Below are 12,033 nucleotides of genomic sequence, written 5' to 3' on the forward strand. Positions count from 1 at the left end.
GATCTGGCAAAGCATCTTAGGCAAGCTCACAGACTAGTCTGTGGCAGAGCTGGGAACACAATCTGATCCCTTGAGGTTCTGTCTAGTGCTTTAACCACACATATAAATTTCTCATCTTATCTGCTCCCCTTTTCCTTGAACTCTACTTCACTGTATTTTTCATACTTGATTTGTTTCTGATTATAAGGAAAAAAACACTCCCTTTCAAATGCATCTTGCACCAAACGAAAAGCAGATTCATGGTCTGATATCCTTAAAACCTTTCCTGCTCTAAGCCTGTGTGAAATATGTTCTTCGGGTGTTCATTAATTACAAAGATTGTAAGATGGGAATTTTAAGTATAGTAATAAATCTACTCATAGCACTGTGGATTTCATCCAACTGGGGGGTTATTCTATTAGGTTACAGAAAAAGTTTTCTGAGACAAGAGGAGCAAGTCAAGATGTCAGTGTCTTCAGTCATGAGGCAGTGAATGTGATGATCCCTTGTACAGCATGTAGGGAAATCTCTTGCACTTCCACTGTCCACAGAAGTGGTAAGTGGTCCAGAAACATTGCAACCTGGGCACCAAAGGACTGCAGGTTGGCTGGGAAGGTCTTGGTGCTGGCAAGGAAACAACAGACCCTCTGAATTAAGCAGGGTTGGCCATGAGAAATTGGTAGGTAGAAAGGTAAGACAGTACCACAGCGACCTGAAGAACTGGAAAGTTATGGCAGTCAAATGACCAGCTCAGTGTTATGGGAGATACAGTCCTGCAGGCTAGACTTTTCACGCAGTCCACTACTCCAAGCCTTCAGGTACTGCAATATATTTGTGTTTGCACAGCTTGCAAAGAAACACACAGTTCACTACTTGCTCTTGGAGCTAAATACCTTCTGCCAGCCATATAGATATTCACACAACTTTTTGCCACTACCCTGGTGGCTGTCATGATGTTCACTGTTGCACTTTCAGCCCCTCTATGAGGAACAGCATCATGATAGCCTTTTCCGTGACTTCCCTCCAAGCCATCTTCAAATCCCTCCTTAAACTAACTTGCCTACAGAGATCAGCATCTAACAGGGACAGCTGATACTCTTCATCTCTCCCAGGCCTTCATGTCTCTGAAGAAATGGAGACTTTGAAGCACAGCGTGTTTCATGTCCTGGCAGTGTCCCGTCTCAGAGACTCCCAGCCTGCACAAACGTGCTTGCTGTGCAAACTCCGAGCACCTTTTGCCTTCTCCTGGGAGCAAACCTCTCACAAGCACTGCTTTAGATGCTCTCCCTGCTCCCTGTCCTCACTCTCTGACTCCTGGCATTTTCCATCTGTGCTATTTCAGCTGCTCTGCTGTGTGTCTTTCCAGCCGGGTGGGGCTAAGCTATAAAAGGGATCTGACTATCTTCCGTCCCTTGGCGCAAAGCCTTGGGTTATACACAGCTCAGCTCAATCATTCCATGCATTCCTTTCTCTCCCGGGGAAAAGCGTAATTCATTGCAATGGGTTTTTTTTCACCATGCCCTCCCAAGACAGAAAATTCTCCCCTTCACAGCTGCCTTGACACATAGGTCTTGGGATGAGCTTATCTCAAGCATCTTGCGTGTAGAAAGGTCCCATGGCAGCCTCGAATAATAAACAGATCTTGAAAGAGTGTGCAGCATGCACACAGCCAAGAAAACTCTCTGTGTTCCTAGAGAGACATTTCCATCGTGATCTTCTTCCCGCTGCCATTATCCAGACAAAAATACATGGCTTGAACTAACTACCTACTGATGCTCAAATGTCAGCGTTTTTTTAAACCTGCTGCAGTTATCATTCAGTGGACTGTGATCCAGCTGCGTTTTAGAATCAGAGAATCGTTAAGGTTGGAAAAGCCCTCCAAGATCATCTGGTCCAACCACCCCCCTACCACCAATGTCACCCAATAAACCATGCCCCCAGGCACCATGTCCAGCCTTGCCTTGAACACCCCCAGGGACGGGGACTCCCACCACCTCCCTGGGCAACCCGTCCCAATGCCTGACCGCTCTTTCTGAGAAGAAATGTCTCCTTATTTCCAACCCGAACCTCCCCTGGCACAACTCGAGGCCATTCCCTCTGGTCCTATCACTGGTTACCTGTGAGAAGAGGCTGAACCCGAGCTCCCCACCCCTTCCTTTCAGGCAGTTGCAGAGAGCAATAAGGTCTGCCCTGAGCCTCCTCTTCTCCAGCCCAAACCTCCCCCCAGTTCCCTCAGCCGCTCCTCACAGGACTGTGTCCCAGGCCCTTCACCAGCTGTGGGTGCAGAGACAAAGGTATGGGACTAAGCAGGCCAGAGAAGCCTTCTCAGAGTTACTTCTCCTTCCTAGGAGACTGTCATGTATATTTATCCAGCGCTTTTCTCGTGTCCAGAGTGGTAACTGAATGTGTTACAGAGCGAATGCACACCATCTCTGTGGTCTATGGAGTCGGTTTTGCTGGGAATTTGGAAAGGCCAGTAAACCATCGTGCCTTTAAGATCTTCTGCATTTCAAGCTCCAGACCGCTGGATAAATATTTGGCTTACGCTGTGGGCAGCTTCTGGAATGCGCTGTGAGCTGTGCAGAGATGTGAATGCTTGGGCAGGGTGAGAGGGTACTGCCTCGCTCCAAGGGGGTCTCTTAACCAGAGAATTAACTTCTTGGAACAGCCTTGCCATTGTGGGTTGGCTGTGCTGGGCAGTCCCCAGAGGACGCCCTGAAGGAAATGGCTTTTCTCTAACACAGAAATATGACCGTGCATTCTGGGCTGTGGGTGATGCTCCCACTGGAAAAAGGGCGATGGGATTTTGAATGAGAAGCTCATGCAAGGAAGGACTATTTTGTCCATTTTCCGGTCATCCGCTCCAGGGTTTGTGGGGCAAGTCCTGTTTGAAAAGTCCAGTTTTTGTAAGCAAAGAGATTAATTTCCATTCGAATTGCGGAGGATTTAACATGTCCCTCCCTGCTTTGCTAGATTTGACAGAAGATTGAGCACGTACTCAGTGTTTTGGTGACTTCAATGAGAAAAAACTTCTGGGGGTCTGCTCAAGTGGTGACTAATTAATTACAGACATACCAATCTAGATGTTATTCCTGTAGTTTTGAGCCAAAAGTGACTGTCATATTCTTGCTGCTGACTCTATCTCCACTTCTTTTCCAAATTGATCAAATTAGGTCTGTGAAATAGAACAGTTAAAGTTTCAAACTTTATTGTCTGAAGATAATACCACACCGGATTTATTGCATTGCTACATGAAAATTCTAATATTTAGTATTGTGCAACAAACTTTTTAGTGTCAGGGGAAAAAGTGAGTGGCTGAAATGCTCACAAAGTGCCTGGTTTTTCTAGCTCTTTATCCAGGGACAGTGTCTGTGTTCGAAGGAACCGGAGCTCCAGGTAGTGCAGGATCTGTATTTAGCAGCTGTATTTCTTTATCATATCATTTATCACCATCACCTGGTCGATGGTCTAACTTTTATAGGAGTAGACATTTAAAATGAGTTAAATTCATCAGTGACAGAAGAACACACAGGAACCTGACCACCTAAGTAGGCATTGGGTATCATGCCTTTCCACAAAGTGGTTACCAAATGTGTGAGCTATTATTCAAGACTGAAAACAAAAGAGGCAGCAAAAAAGGAAGAGTTGGGGACTTCTCCCTAATGGCAAGACTTTCTCATTGCAACAGCCCTGTTAAAGGGATTGGTATGAGCATTGGAGGAAGCCTATTAATGAAGGAAATTCGTCCTATATTGTAGCCGTGGCTCTGAATTGGTATTTATTGTAGCAACTGTTGCAGACCTCCTCATGTAAGCAATATTCAGTATATACACTGGAATATGGCAAACGAGATGTTTTCTCACAGATTTTGTGGAGCACGCCACAGCTCAGGCTTTCCTCTGAACTTTCTCTTCTCAATTATAGCCTGTGCCACTGCTGATCTAAATCATCAGATAGGTACATTGTTCAGAACATAGGCTGTGAGAATAAAACAAGATATATTTGTCCCTTTAGTGAACCCGGATTAGAAAAACATACTGGAAATGGCTGAGTAAGCATTATCATGGAACACACATGTTGTTAATTTCCACATATTAGGATGCCATTTAGTTTAGATAAGAGAGCTAAGACCTGTGTAAAAGGCTGCTTATATTATGTGGTCTGATACCACTTGCTAGAGCCTGCAGGGAAGAAGGGGGATGCCTATATGATGCTCTCTAGGCTGTAGCCTCCTGAGACAGCAGCATGACGGGAGCAGGAGGAGGACAACACACACCAATGTGGAACCTGCATTTTGCATCAGCAAATCTCAAAAACCTGCAAAAAATAAAATAAAAAATAAAGACTCCTAATCAGCCACCCTTTACAGATGAGCAGGCCAATGAACAAGCACACAAAGAGATGTCCTGAGTATACCTAGCAGAGTACAGCATGGTACCCAATGCACAGTGATGAGCACAAGCCACCCAGCTACCCTGCTCTGCAGTTCTGCAGACAAACAAGTGCTACGATCCCTCTCCCCACCAGCTCAGGACTGTGGCCAAAAGCCATAAAAGGCTTTTATTCCATTAAAGGAAATGGACATTTTAAGGCCATAAAAAAGCTGAGGTCAGGGTGACCTGAAAGCCTGGAAGACATCAGAGTTTTCCCATAGTGCTGTCTTCAGCTTCAGACTTTCTGAGTTTTTCCATCCAGGCTGTACGTCATTTTGCAGATTCTGTGTTACACACATTCACGATATGTCCCCCTCCTAACTACCCCACAGGTATGATGCTCTCATTATCTTTGTGCTTCCATTATTGCAATTTACTTTCACCCTGACAAATACAAAGCAAAGATTTCTTGTCATTCATTAAATCATTTAAAATCATTTTATCCATCTTACCCAACTTTATATTCCTTCATGCATTTCTATTTTTTAGGGTATGATCAAACGCAAGCTGGCTTTCTTACTTCAGATCTCTTCTCAAGTTATGCTTATATCTTATATTTTATATCTTCTTCCTTTTGGGGCTAAAAGTTCAGGTCCCATCTACAATGGATCTATTGCTATGTTTAACCGCTAAAAAAAATGATATTTTTAACTACTTTTACTAGTTATGCCTGTTTAGTCCATGTTTGTAGACTGTCTCATACAGCAAAGCCTTCAGATGAAACCCTTAGATGAAGTCTTCAAACACTACTGGAACCTAAAGATAAAGATTTCTCTTGGAAGATCAGTTCTAGATCATCAATAACGTGAGCTATTCTGCTGCAGGAAAAGTGTTCAAAGGTACTTTCTGAAATGGAGGTAAGAGTAGATAAACTATAGCAAACAGGGCATGAAGACCCATTCTTGCTGTTCTGTAGGGCTGGAGGAGAGGACCTCAGCTCCTGAGGGTCCTAAGCTTTAAAAGCAAGCTCTGGAAGAAAACAAAATTCCTCGAGCAACAGCAATGGTGTTGCCATTAGCAGTCCAGTCACACTGTAGATGTGGGAGGTTTTTCATGCCGATTCCAACAACTCAGCAGGAGCAGTTAGCAATTCTGAGCCTGGGGATATTTTGGGTGTACGTATAGTTCTGCTATTTCTTTTACTTACATGATTTTTTTCCAGTCATAATCTGATAATCTTAATGTTCTGGGAAAATAAATAAATAATAGTGGTGCAAACAATTATTGCTTCACGCAGTCAAGATTGTTTCATTTACTCCATTACAGCACAGACTGGTCGGAAAAGAAGTCTTAGTCATGAATTTAATGCCGCATGAAGGGAAATTCCGGGGAGTGACTGAAAGCAGCAATCTCTCAGTGTCTTTTTTCTTTCCTTTTCTTTTCTTTTCTTTTCTTTTCTTTTCTTTTCTTTCTTTCTTTTCTTTCTTTTCTTTTCTTTTCTTTCTTTTCTTTCTTTCTTTTTTCTTTTCTTTCCTCCTTTCCTTCCTTTCCTTCTTTCCTTTCCTTTCTTTCCTTTCCTTTCCTTTTTCCTTTTCCTTTCCTTTCCTTTCCTTCCTTTCCTTTCCTTTCTTTCTTTCCTTCCTTTTTTTTTTTCTTTTCTTTTTTTTTTCTTTTCTTCTTTTCTTTTCTTTTCTTTCTTCTTTTCTTTCTTTCTTTTCTTTTCTTTTGTTTTTTTTTCTTTTCTTTTTCTTTTTTCTTTTCTCTTTTTTCTTTTTTTTCTTTTCTTTTCTTTTCTTTCTTTTCTTTTTCTTTTCTTTCTTTTCTTTTCTTTCTTTTTCTCTTTTCTTTCTTCTTTTCTTTTCTCTTTTCTTTCTTTTCTTTTCTTTCTTTTCTTTCTTTTCTTTTTTTTCTTTCTTTTCTTTTTTCTTTTCTTCTCTTTTTCTTTCTTCTTTTCTTTTCTTTTCTTTTCTGTCTTTCTTTTCTTTTCTTTTCTTTTCTTTTCTTTTCTTTTTCTTTTCTTTTCTTTCTTCTTTCTTTTCTTTTCTTTTCTTTTCTTCTTTCTTTCTTTCTTTCCTTTCTTTCCTTTTCTTTCCTTTCCTTCCTTTCCTTTCCTTTCCTTTTCTTTTCCTTTTCTTTTCTCTTCTTTCTCTTCTCTTCTCTTCTTCTCTCTTTCTTCTCTTCTCTTCTCTTTCTTCTTTCTCTTTCTTCTCTTCTCTTCTCTTCTCTTCTCTTCTCTTCTCTTCTTTTTGGGGGGGCACTCTATAAGAAATATCTGCTAAACCTTTTTAATGATTTGTCATCGTTTTAGTCTGAAGTCAGCACTTCACATCCACATTCTGCTCCGCGCTGAGTTAGCCTGTACTCACTTTACCTTTCCAGTGTCATGACTAGGTGTATTTTGATGGGAGCAGAAAAAGGTCAAGATTTCCTCCCCTACCTAAACTAAGTCAATATCAGGAGGGAATGTTTCAAAACCTTGTGACGTAGTGATTGCTTTGCAGCTGGACAGGTTCCTGATGAGATGGGGGGTGGATTTACCTGTGATAACCTGAATTTACATCTGTTAGCGTGACAGAGAAATTTGGCCAAATAAATAGTGTTATCGAGCTCAACGTGTTTTACTCCATAGGAAGAAAGGCTTTAAGTTGTTAAGTAGATCCCAGGAACTTCTGGAAAACACTGCAGGAATTAAATTATCATTAGTGAACTGCAAATAAACCAATGCCCAATCTTTGGTCTTCATTTCCACTCTTGATTCAACAAGTGCAAAGGCAGCAAAACCCCTGGCCAGGTTCTGGGGAAACCTGAGAATATGTTTATTGCATGTTTAAGAATAAAAAGTGGAGCTTCCTAAATCTCTCTTGAAGCCTATTTGGAATGATTACATGGAAACCAGAGTTCAAAATCCACTGGAATCTCTTAGATGTGGGCTCCTACAGTTTCATTTTTCATTCTTCTGACTTTTTAAGCACTACCACAAATTGACGAATGCCTAACTGTATGTAACACATTACATCCCCATTGTATTTCATCACTTCTGAATCCCCAGGTCCTTCACAGAGAGAAACAACAGCTGCCACTTACAAGTAACCGCTTGCATTCGAGGAACTTGGACATCCACCGAGTGACCACATTGACCAGGTAAACCCATTTTACAGATATGAAATAGAGGCACAGACAACAGGACTGGGATCAGTCTGACCAAAATTTTCCCCCTGATTAGGTTTGAGTCACCCTGGGCTCTCTATAACTAAGGGGAGATGCCAGCACTCCTGGGATGCGATTCACCTCCCGTGGAAGCAGACATCTAAAACAAATCAATGAATTGCAGCCTAAAAGTGCCTATTTCTCCTGCTGACTGCAAAGGGAGTCATGGGTGACTGGGTCATATATAGACAGCGACACAGCACACATCTAAAGCTCGTGTGAGGTATCACATCTAGGGTTTGCCCAAGACCTGACAGCCAGTTAGCTATTGCAGCAAAGTCTGGAAGCTCATTTAAAAATTGACATTCATTTAATTAGCAAAAAAATAAAATAAGCTACTATACTATACTATATTATACTATGCTACACTATAATGCAATACAATACAGTAAAAAGCTGGTACTCTGGTCTGAGGTCTGACTACTTTAACTGACTCAGAAGTTGTATTCATCATTTTTAAATCTCTTTAGCAACAGGATGTCAATACATTGTGGACTACAGGATGTGTAGCAACTTTCTGTTGCAATAAGATTGTTGGCCACAATGAAAACTATGGGGATCTCTGGGGGATGAGCCTCATGCTGTGTGTACAAGGCTTACAGGAGATGCAACTGATTTCACATCCTACAATGTGTTCCACAAGCATGGAAGGCTGAAACACCACGACTGGAAAACCTGACCTAAAATATCCTGGAATTTACCTTTTGTGTTACTGTTTATTCTCACAGTTGCTGGTACACTTCTGAGTTCAAAACAACCGCGGAGCATCTGGACTGCTCTTAGTGCTTCCTCCTGGCAGGAGGAATGGAAATCTGACAAGTCCCATGGATCTGAGACTTGGGACAAATGGTATCAGCTCCAGGGGCTGAACTCAAAGCACACCCAGCTGTACCAGTGCTACGAGCTGTGGCTTTTAGGAGAAAGTTGGTGGTAACGAAAGCATATTGTCATGTCTAGATGATCCATTGGTCTGTGCTTGGTGGTCTCAGGATATTTCAACAGTGGCCAGGTGCTGTGGGAAAAATCATCACCCCAGTAGTGTTCATCTGGGGCAGTTGTTTGCACTTGCAAAAGAAAAGAGAATAACTGCTTGGAGTTGTACCGGTGTCCCTATCTCAGTGACTGGGTTTTATTCCTTGTTCTAGGGATGGTACCAGCAGGCACAGCATGGAGAGCTGCAAGCAATGAGGGAATTTGCAGTGCTCTGGAGTGAGACCACCAGAAAGTTTGAAATGGTGGAGCGGTGCCTTCAACTGAAATAAAGTTTTCATCAAAGACCCCCAAAGGGTTTTTTTCTCACCCTAGTACGAGCTCTATCTTTGCTGAGTCCCAGCTGAATTCAGACCAGGATGGGGAGCAATGCTCCAGTGTCCTTGTCTTCTGCTATGATTTGTAAAGACTTTATGCCAACCTCTATGTTACTGGCACACTAAAGAATAAATGAATATAATTCTCCAATTACCATCAGTTACCTTTCCTGGAGATGTTTTTGGCACATTTTTTTTTTGGTCAAATTCCTTGGTAAACCTTCATTCCTCTATAACGGATCACAACTTCCATGCATTTGTTTCACAAGACCCATAGCATTGTGGTTCACTTCAGTAATTATTTACAGTCTCTGTGTTGGAAACTCAGTTTTACCATGAAATTTTCAGGCAAATGAGTCAAAACTGGGTGCATACAGCCATATTAGGCTTTCTGAGAAATGTGATCTCATTCAGAGAAGTGTCAAGAATTTTTCTGTGTCAAAGGAAAGCAGAGGTGCTCAGCACCTTTGAAATACTTTCAAACTCAAGTGTCTAAATATAGATTTAAAAGCCTAATTTGACAACCTGGTTTTAAAATGTTGGTCTAGAAAATTCTGTGGTTTAAGTTTTCTTCCACTTGCATATCTACAGAATTTAAAAGGTCTGGGGCAATGAACTATGAAATACTTGGACTATTACATTCACAAGCAGTTGCATTTCAGTAGGGAATTTGTGGTAAAGACAGTAGAGACTTTTGTTCAAATTAGGTAAGTGTCAGTTAGATGATGGCCCATTTCCTTGAGGAGGTTCTAAATAATAACAATAAATCAATTTAAATATCCTCATGTGTAAAAATCCCATGAATTCCTTCAAGACACAAACTATGTTTTTACTTTATTGCATAAAGTCTAGAGTAAACAAATATGTACTAAAATATACACATCCCTTATGCCATTTCCTTTAAAACCAGAGAACATTAATTTGGTTAGAAGTCATTTAACCAAGATTTCTGATGAACTTTCACTGACTTACAGGAATTTACATTATGAATTTGGTTTAACATTGTCTGTTTTTGTTGGGAAATACTCAGAAAAGCAGTGGGATCATCTGGGACAACAAACCCAAATCTCTCAATGTTGTCACTCTCTAAAAAGCAACAGATTGCACAAAAGAATGTTTGCTCACGATGTTGGTTTTCGATTACAGACTCTGTTTTTTCTGTATTTGAGTAATAAATTGAAAGAAATGTAGCAAATTACCAGTTGCTTATTGAAATCTCATTTAAAAGGTTTACTTGTCATTTATTTCACTCAATTATTCTTTTATATGGTCATATTACCAGTAGGAAGTTAAAAAGAAAAAAAATTTATCTCATGCATAAATTTAATGATGTCATTTTTAGGATCATCGATACCTTTTAACAAGCAGTTTTAAAAATAACCATGACTTTCATTGCTGGTGTGAGTTTTCACCACATACCTGCTGAGCTTCTGAGCATCTGCATTATCTTTAGTAAAATGACATGTTTTCCCAGGCTCAGATATTTTAAGACATATTAAGACGTAATTTACAATTTACATCACTTTCCAAGCAAACTGTCCCATGGAAAGTCCCCAGCTGCAAAGGTTTCACCAAAAAAAAAAAAAAAAGTGATGAACTGGTATTTGGCAACACACCTGACAGACCATTGTAAAAATTAAACTCAAGAGGAAAAGGGGGGGGGTGTCCAGTTTAAAAAAAAAATAACCAGCTTATATTGCCCCTCCCTGTAAGCCTACGATTTCGCTGCAGAACAGAACTGCAACCAGTTCTTTTCAAAAGAAAACTTACTTGGTAACACAGCCCCATATACAAAGACTCACACTGCACATTGCACCTGCGATGATGCATCCTGGGCCCGATCCAGTGCGGGCTGGAGCTGATGGACAGGCTGTGTGTGCCTGGAGACACCAACCCCAACCTCGAAGTAATCCTGAGAAGCACTTTGCAGAGCACCTCTGAACTCCCCAGGGCTCCGAAGGAGACCACAGCCCCCATCTCTGCTCCTCTCCCCAAAAGCACATTGAGTGAAAGTTCAGTTGGTCAGTAGTGAAAGATGTGTTGGTCATCATCTCCAAAGCATCTGGTGGCCTTTCCCAGTGTATCTGAGAGCCCTCTGCTCCACAGAGGAAACCCGAGCAGAGCTCTGTGGTTGTGTTTGGCTGCAGCCGTGCTGTGATTGCATATTACAAGCCAGAGAACAAGACCCAAGGCTGCCTTCCACCCCTTCCTCTCTGGAAAGCCATGCACCCAGTGTTGGCCCAAAACACTTCTGAGATTCCTCATCCACCACCAAGAGATGGTGTGGCTCTTGTAGGAAGACAGAGGAGGGATCAAACTAAGCACTGCACCAAGCCCTGAAGATCCAAACACCTTTACACCACCAGCAATGCAAACAACTTGCACCTCCAGGGAGTTACAGTGACATCAGAACTGCAAGCAATGAGAGAGTCCTAAGCAACTGAATCTGAAGAATGGAAAGAATTCACGAAAGACTGGAAAAGGAGGAAAAAAATCTAGCTGGAAGCGGTTGGACTTTGTGCAAGAAGTGTGTCTGGCTTGGCTTTCTGTGGTCTTTGCCAATGTGAGGTGAAAGTGTGAGTCAGTGTGGGCTTAGGTGGCTGCTCTCTTTGGGCTAGCGGTGGGAGTGCAGCCCAGGGAAGTGTGCTGAGGAGGAACAACTCGGAAAAAGCAAACACTTGCACAAGATGATTTGATTTTTTAATGCTCTGTATTCTCCTATCTGTTAGGCTCTCCCATCAGATGACTCCTACACAGCAGCTGTGTGCTTTATGTCCAGTTTCAGCTGAATTTGGAACAGCGTCCTAAGAAACCTGAGCTCTCAGCAAAGCCTGATGTGGGTCCATCCCATGCTGGAGGCTGAAAACATCCCTTAGAGATCTAGGAGTGAAGAACTCAAGTGCTTGTCCCCTCCAGGCCTCACCTGTGACCCCATGAGCTTCAGAAGCAGTTAACCAGGTGAGAAGCTGCAGTATTACACTTCAGGCCCTTTTCTGTGAACGAGGACCTAGGCTCCACCAGGCACAGACATGAGGCGACCTCAGCCATGGTTTGAAACTAGGCGCAGATAAATGTAATTAAAACGAAAGCAGCTCTGCAGACCTGAAGGTTGCTAGATAAGACCGAAAGCAGAATACACCATCAGACCAGAGCAGAGGAAATGAAGA

The 12,033-nt window shown here is 41.9% G+C and overlaps 2 long non-coding RNA genes across 2 annotated transcripts; one reads left to right on the forward strand and one right to left on the reverse strand.

The window, feature by feature from the left end:
- Nucleotides 1-376: 376 nt before the first annotated feature.
- Nucleotides 377-10,935, reverse strand: LOC121063744. The gene is made up of 3 exons (XR_005816184.1): nt 10,637-10,935; nt 3,055-3,154; nt 377-603 (listed from the first exon to the last, which is right to left on the reverse strand). It is a non-coding gene; the product is annotated as an uncharacterized LOC121063744 (long non-coding RNA).
- LOC121063745 lies at nt 5,009-10,062 on the forward strand. Its single transcript, XR_005816185.1, has 3 exons — nt 5,009-5,251; nt 7,402-7,493; nt 8,705-10,062. It is a non-coding gene; the product is annotated as an uncharacterized LOC121063745 (long non-coding RNA).
- Nucleotides 10,936-12,033: the final 1,098 nt, after the last annotated feature.

The sequence above is a fragment of the Cygnus olor genome, chromosome 1, assembly GCF_009769625.2.
Source record: "Cygnus olor isolate bCygOlo1 chromosome 1, bCygOlo1.pri.v2, whole genome shotgun sequence".
Taxonomy (NCBI): Eukaryota; Metazoa; Chordata; class Aves; order Anseriformes; family Anatidae; genus Cygnus; species Cygnus olor.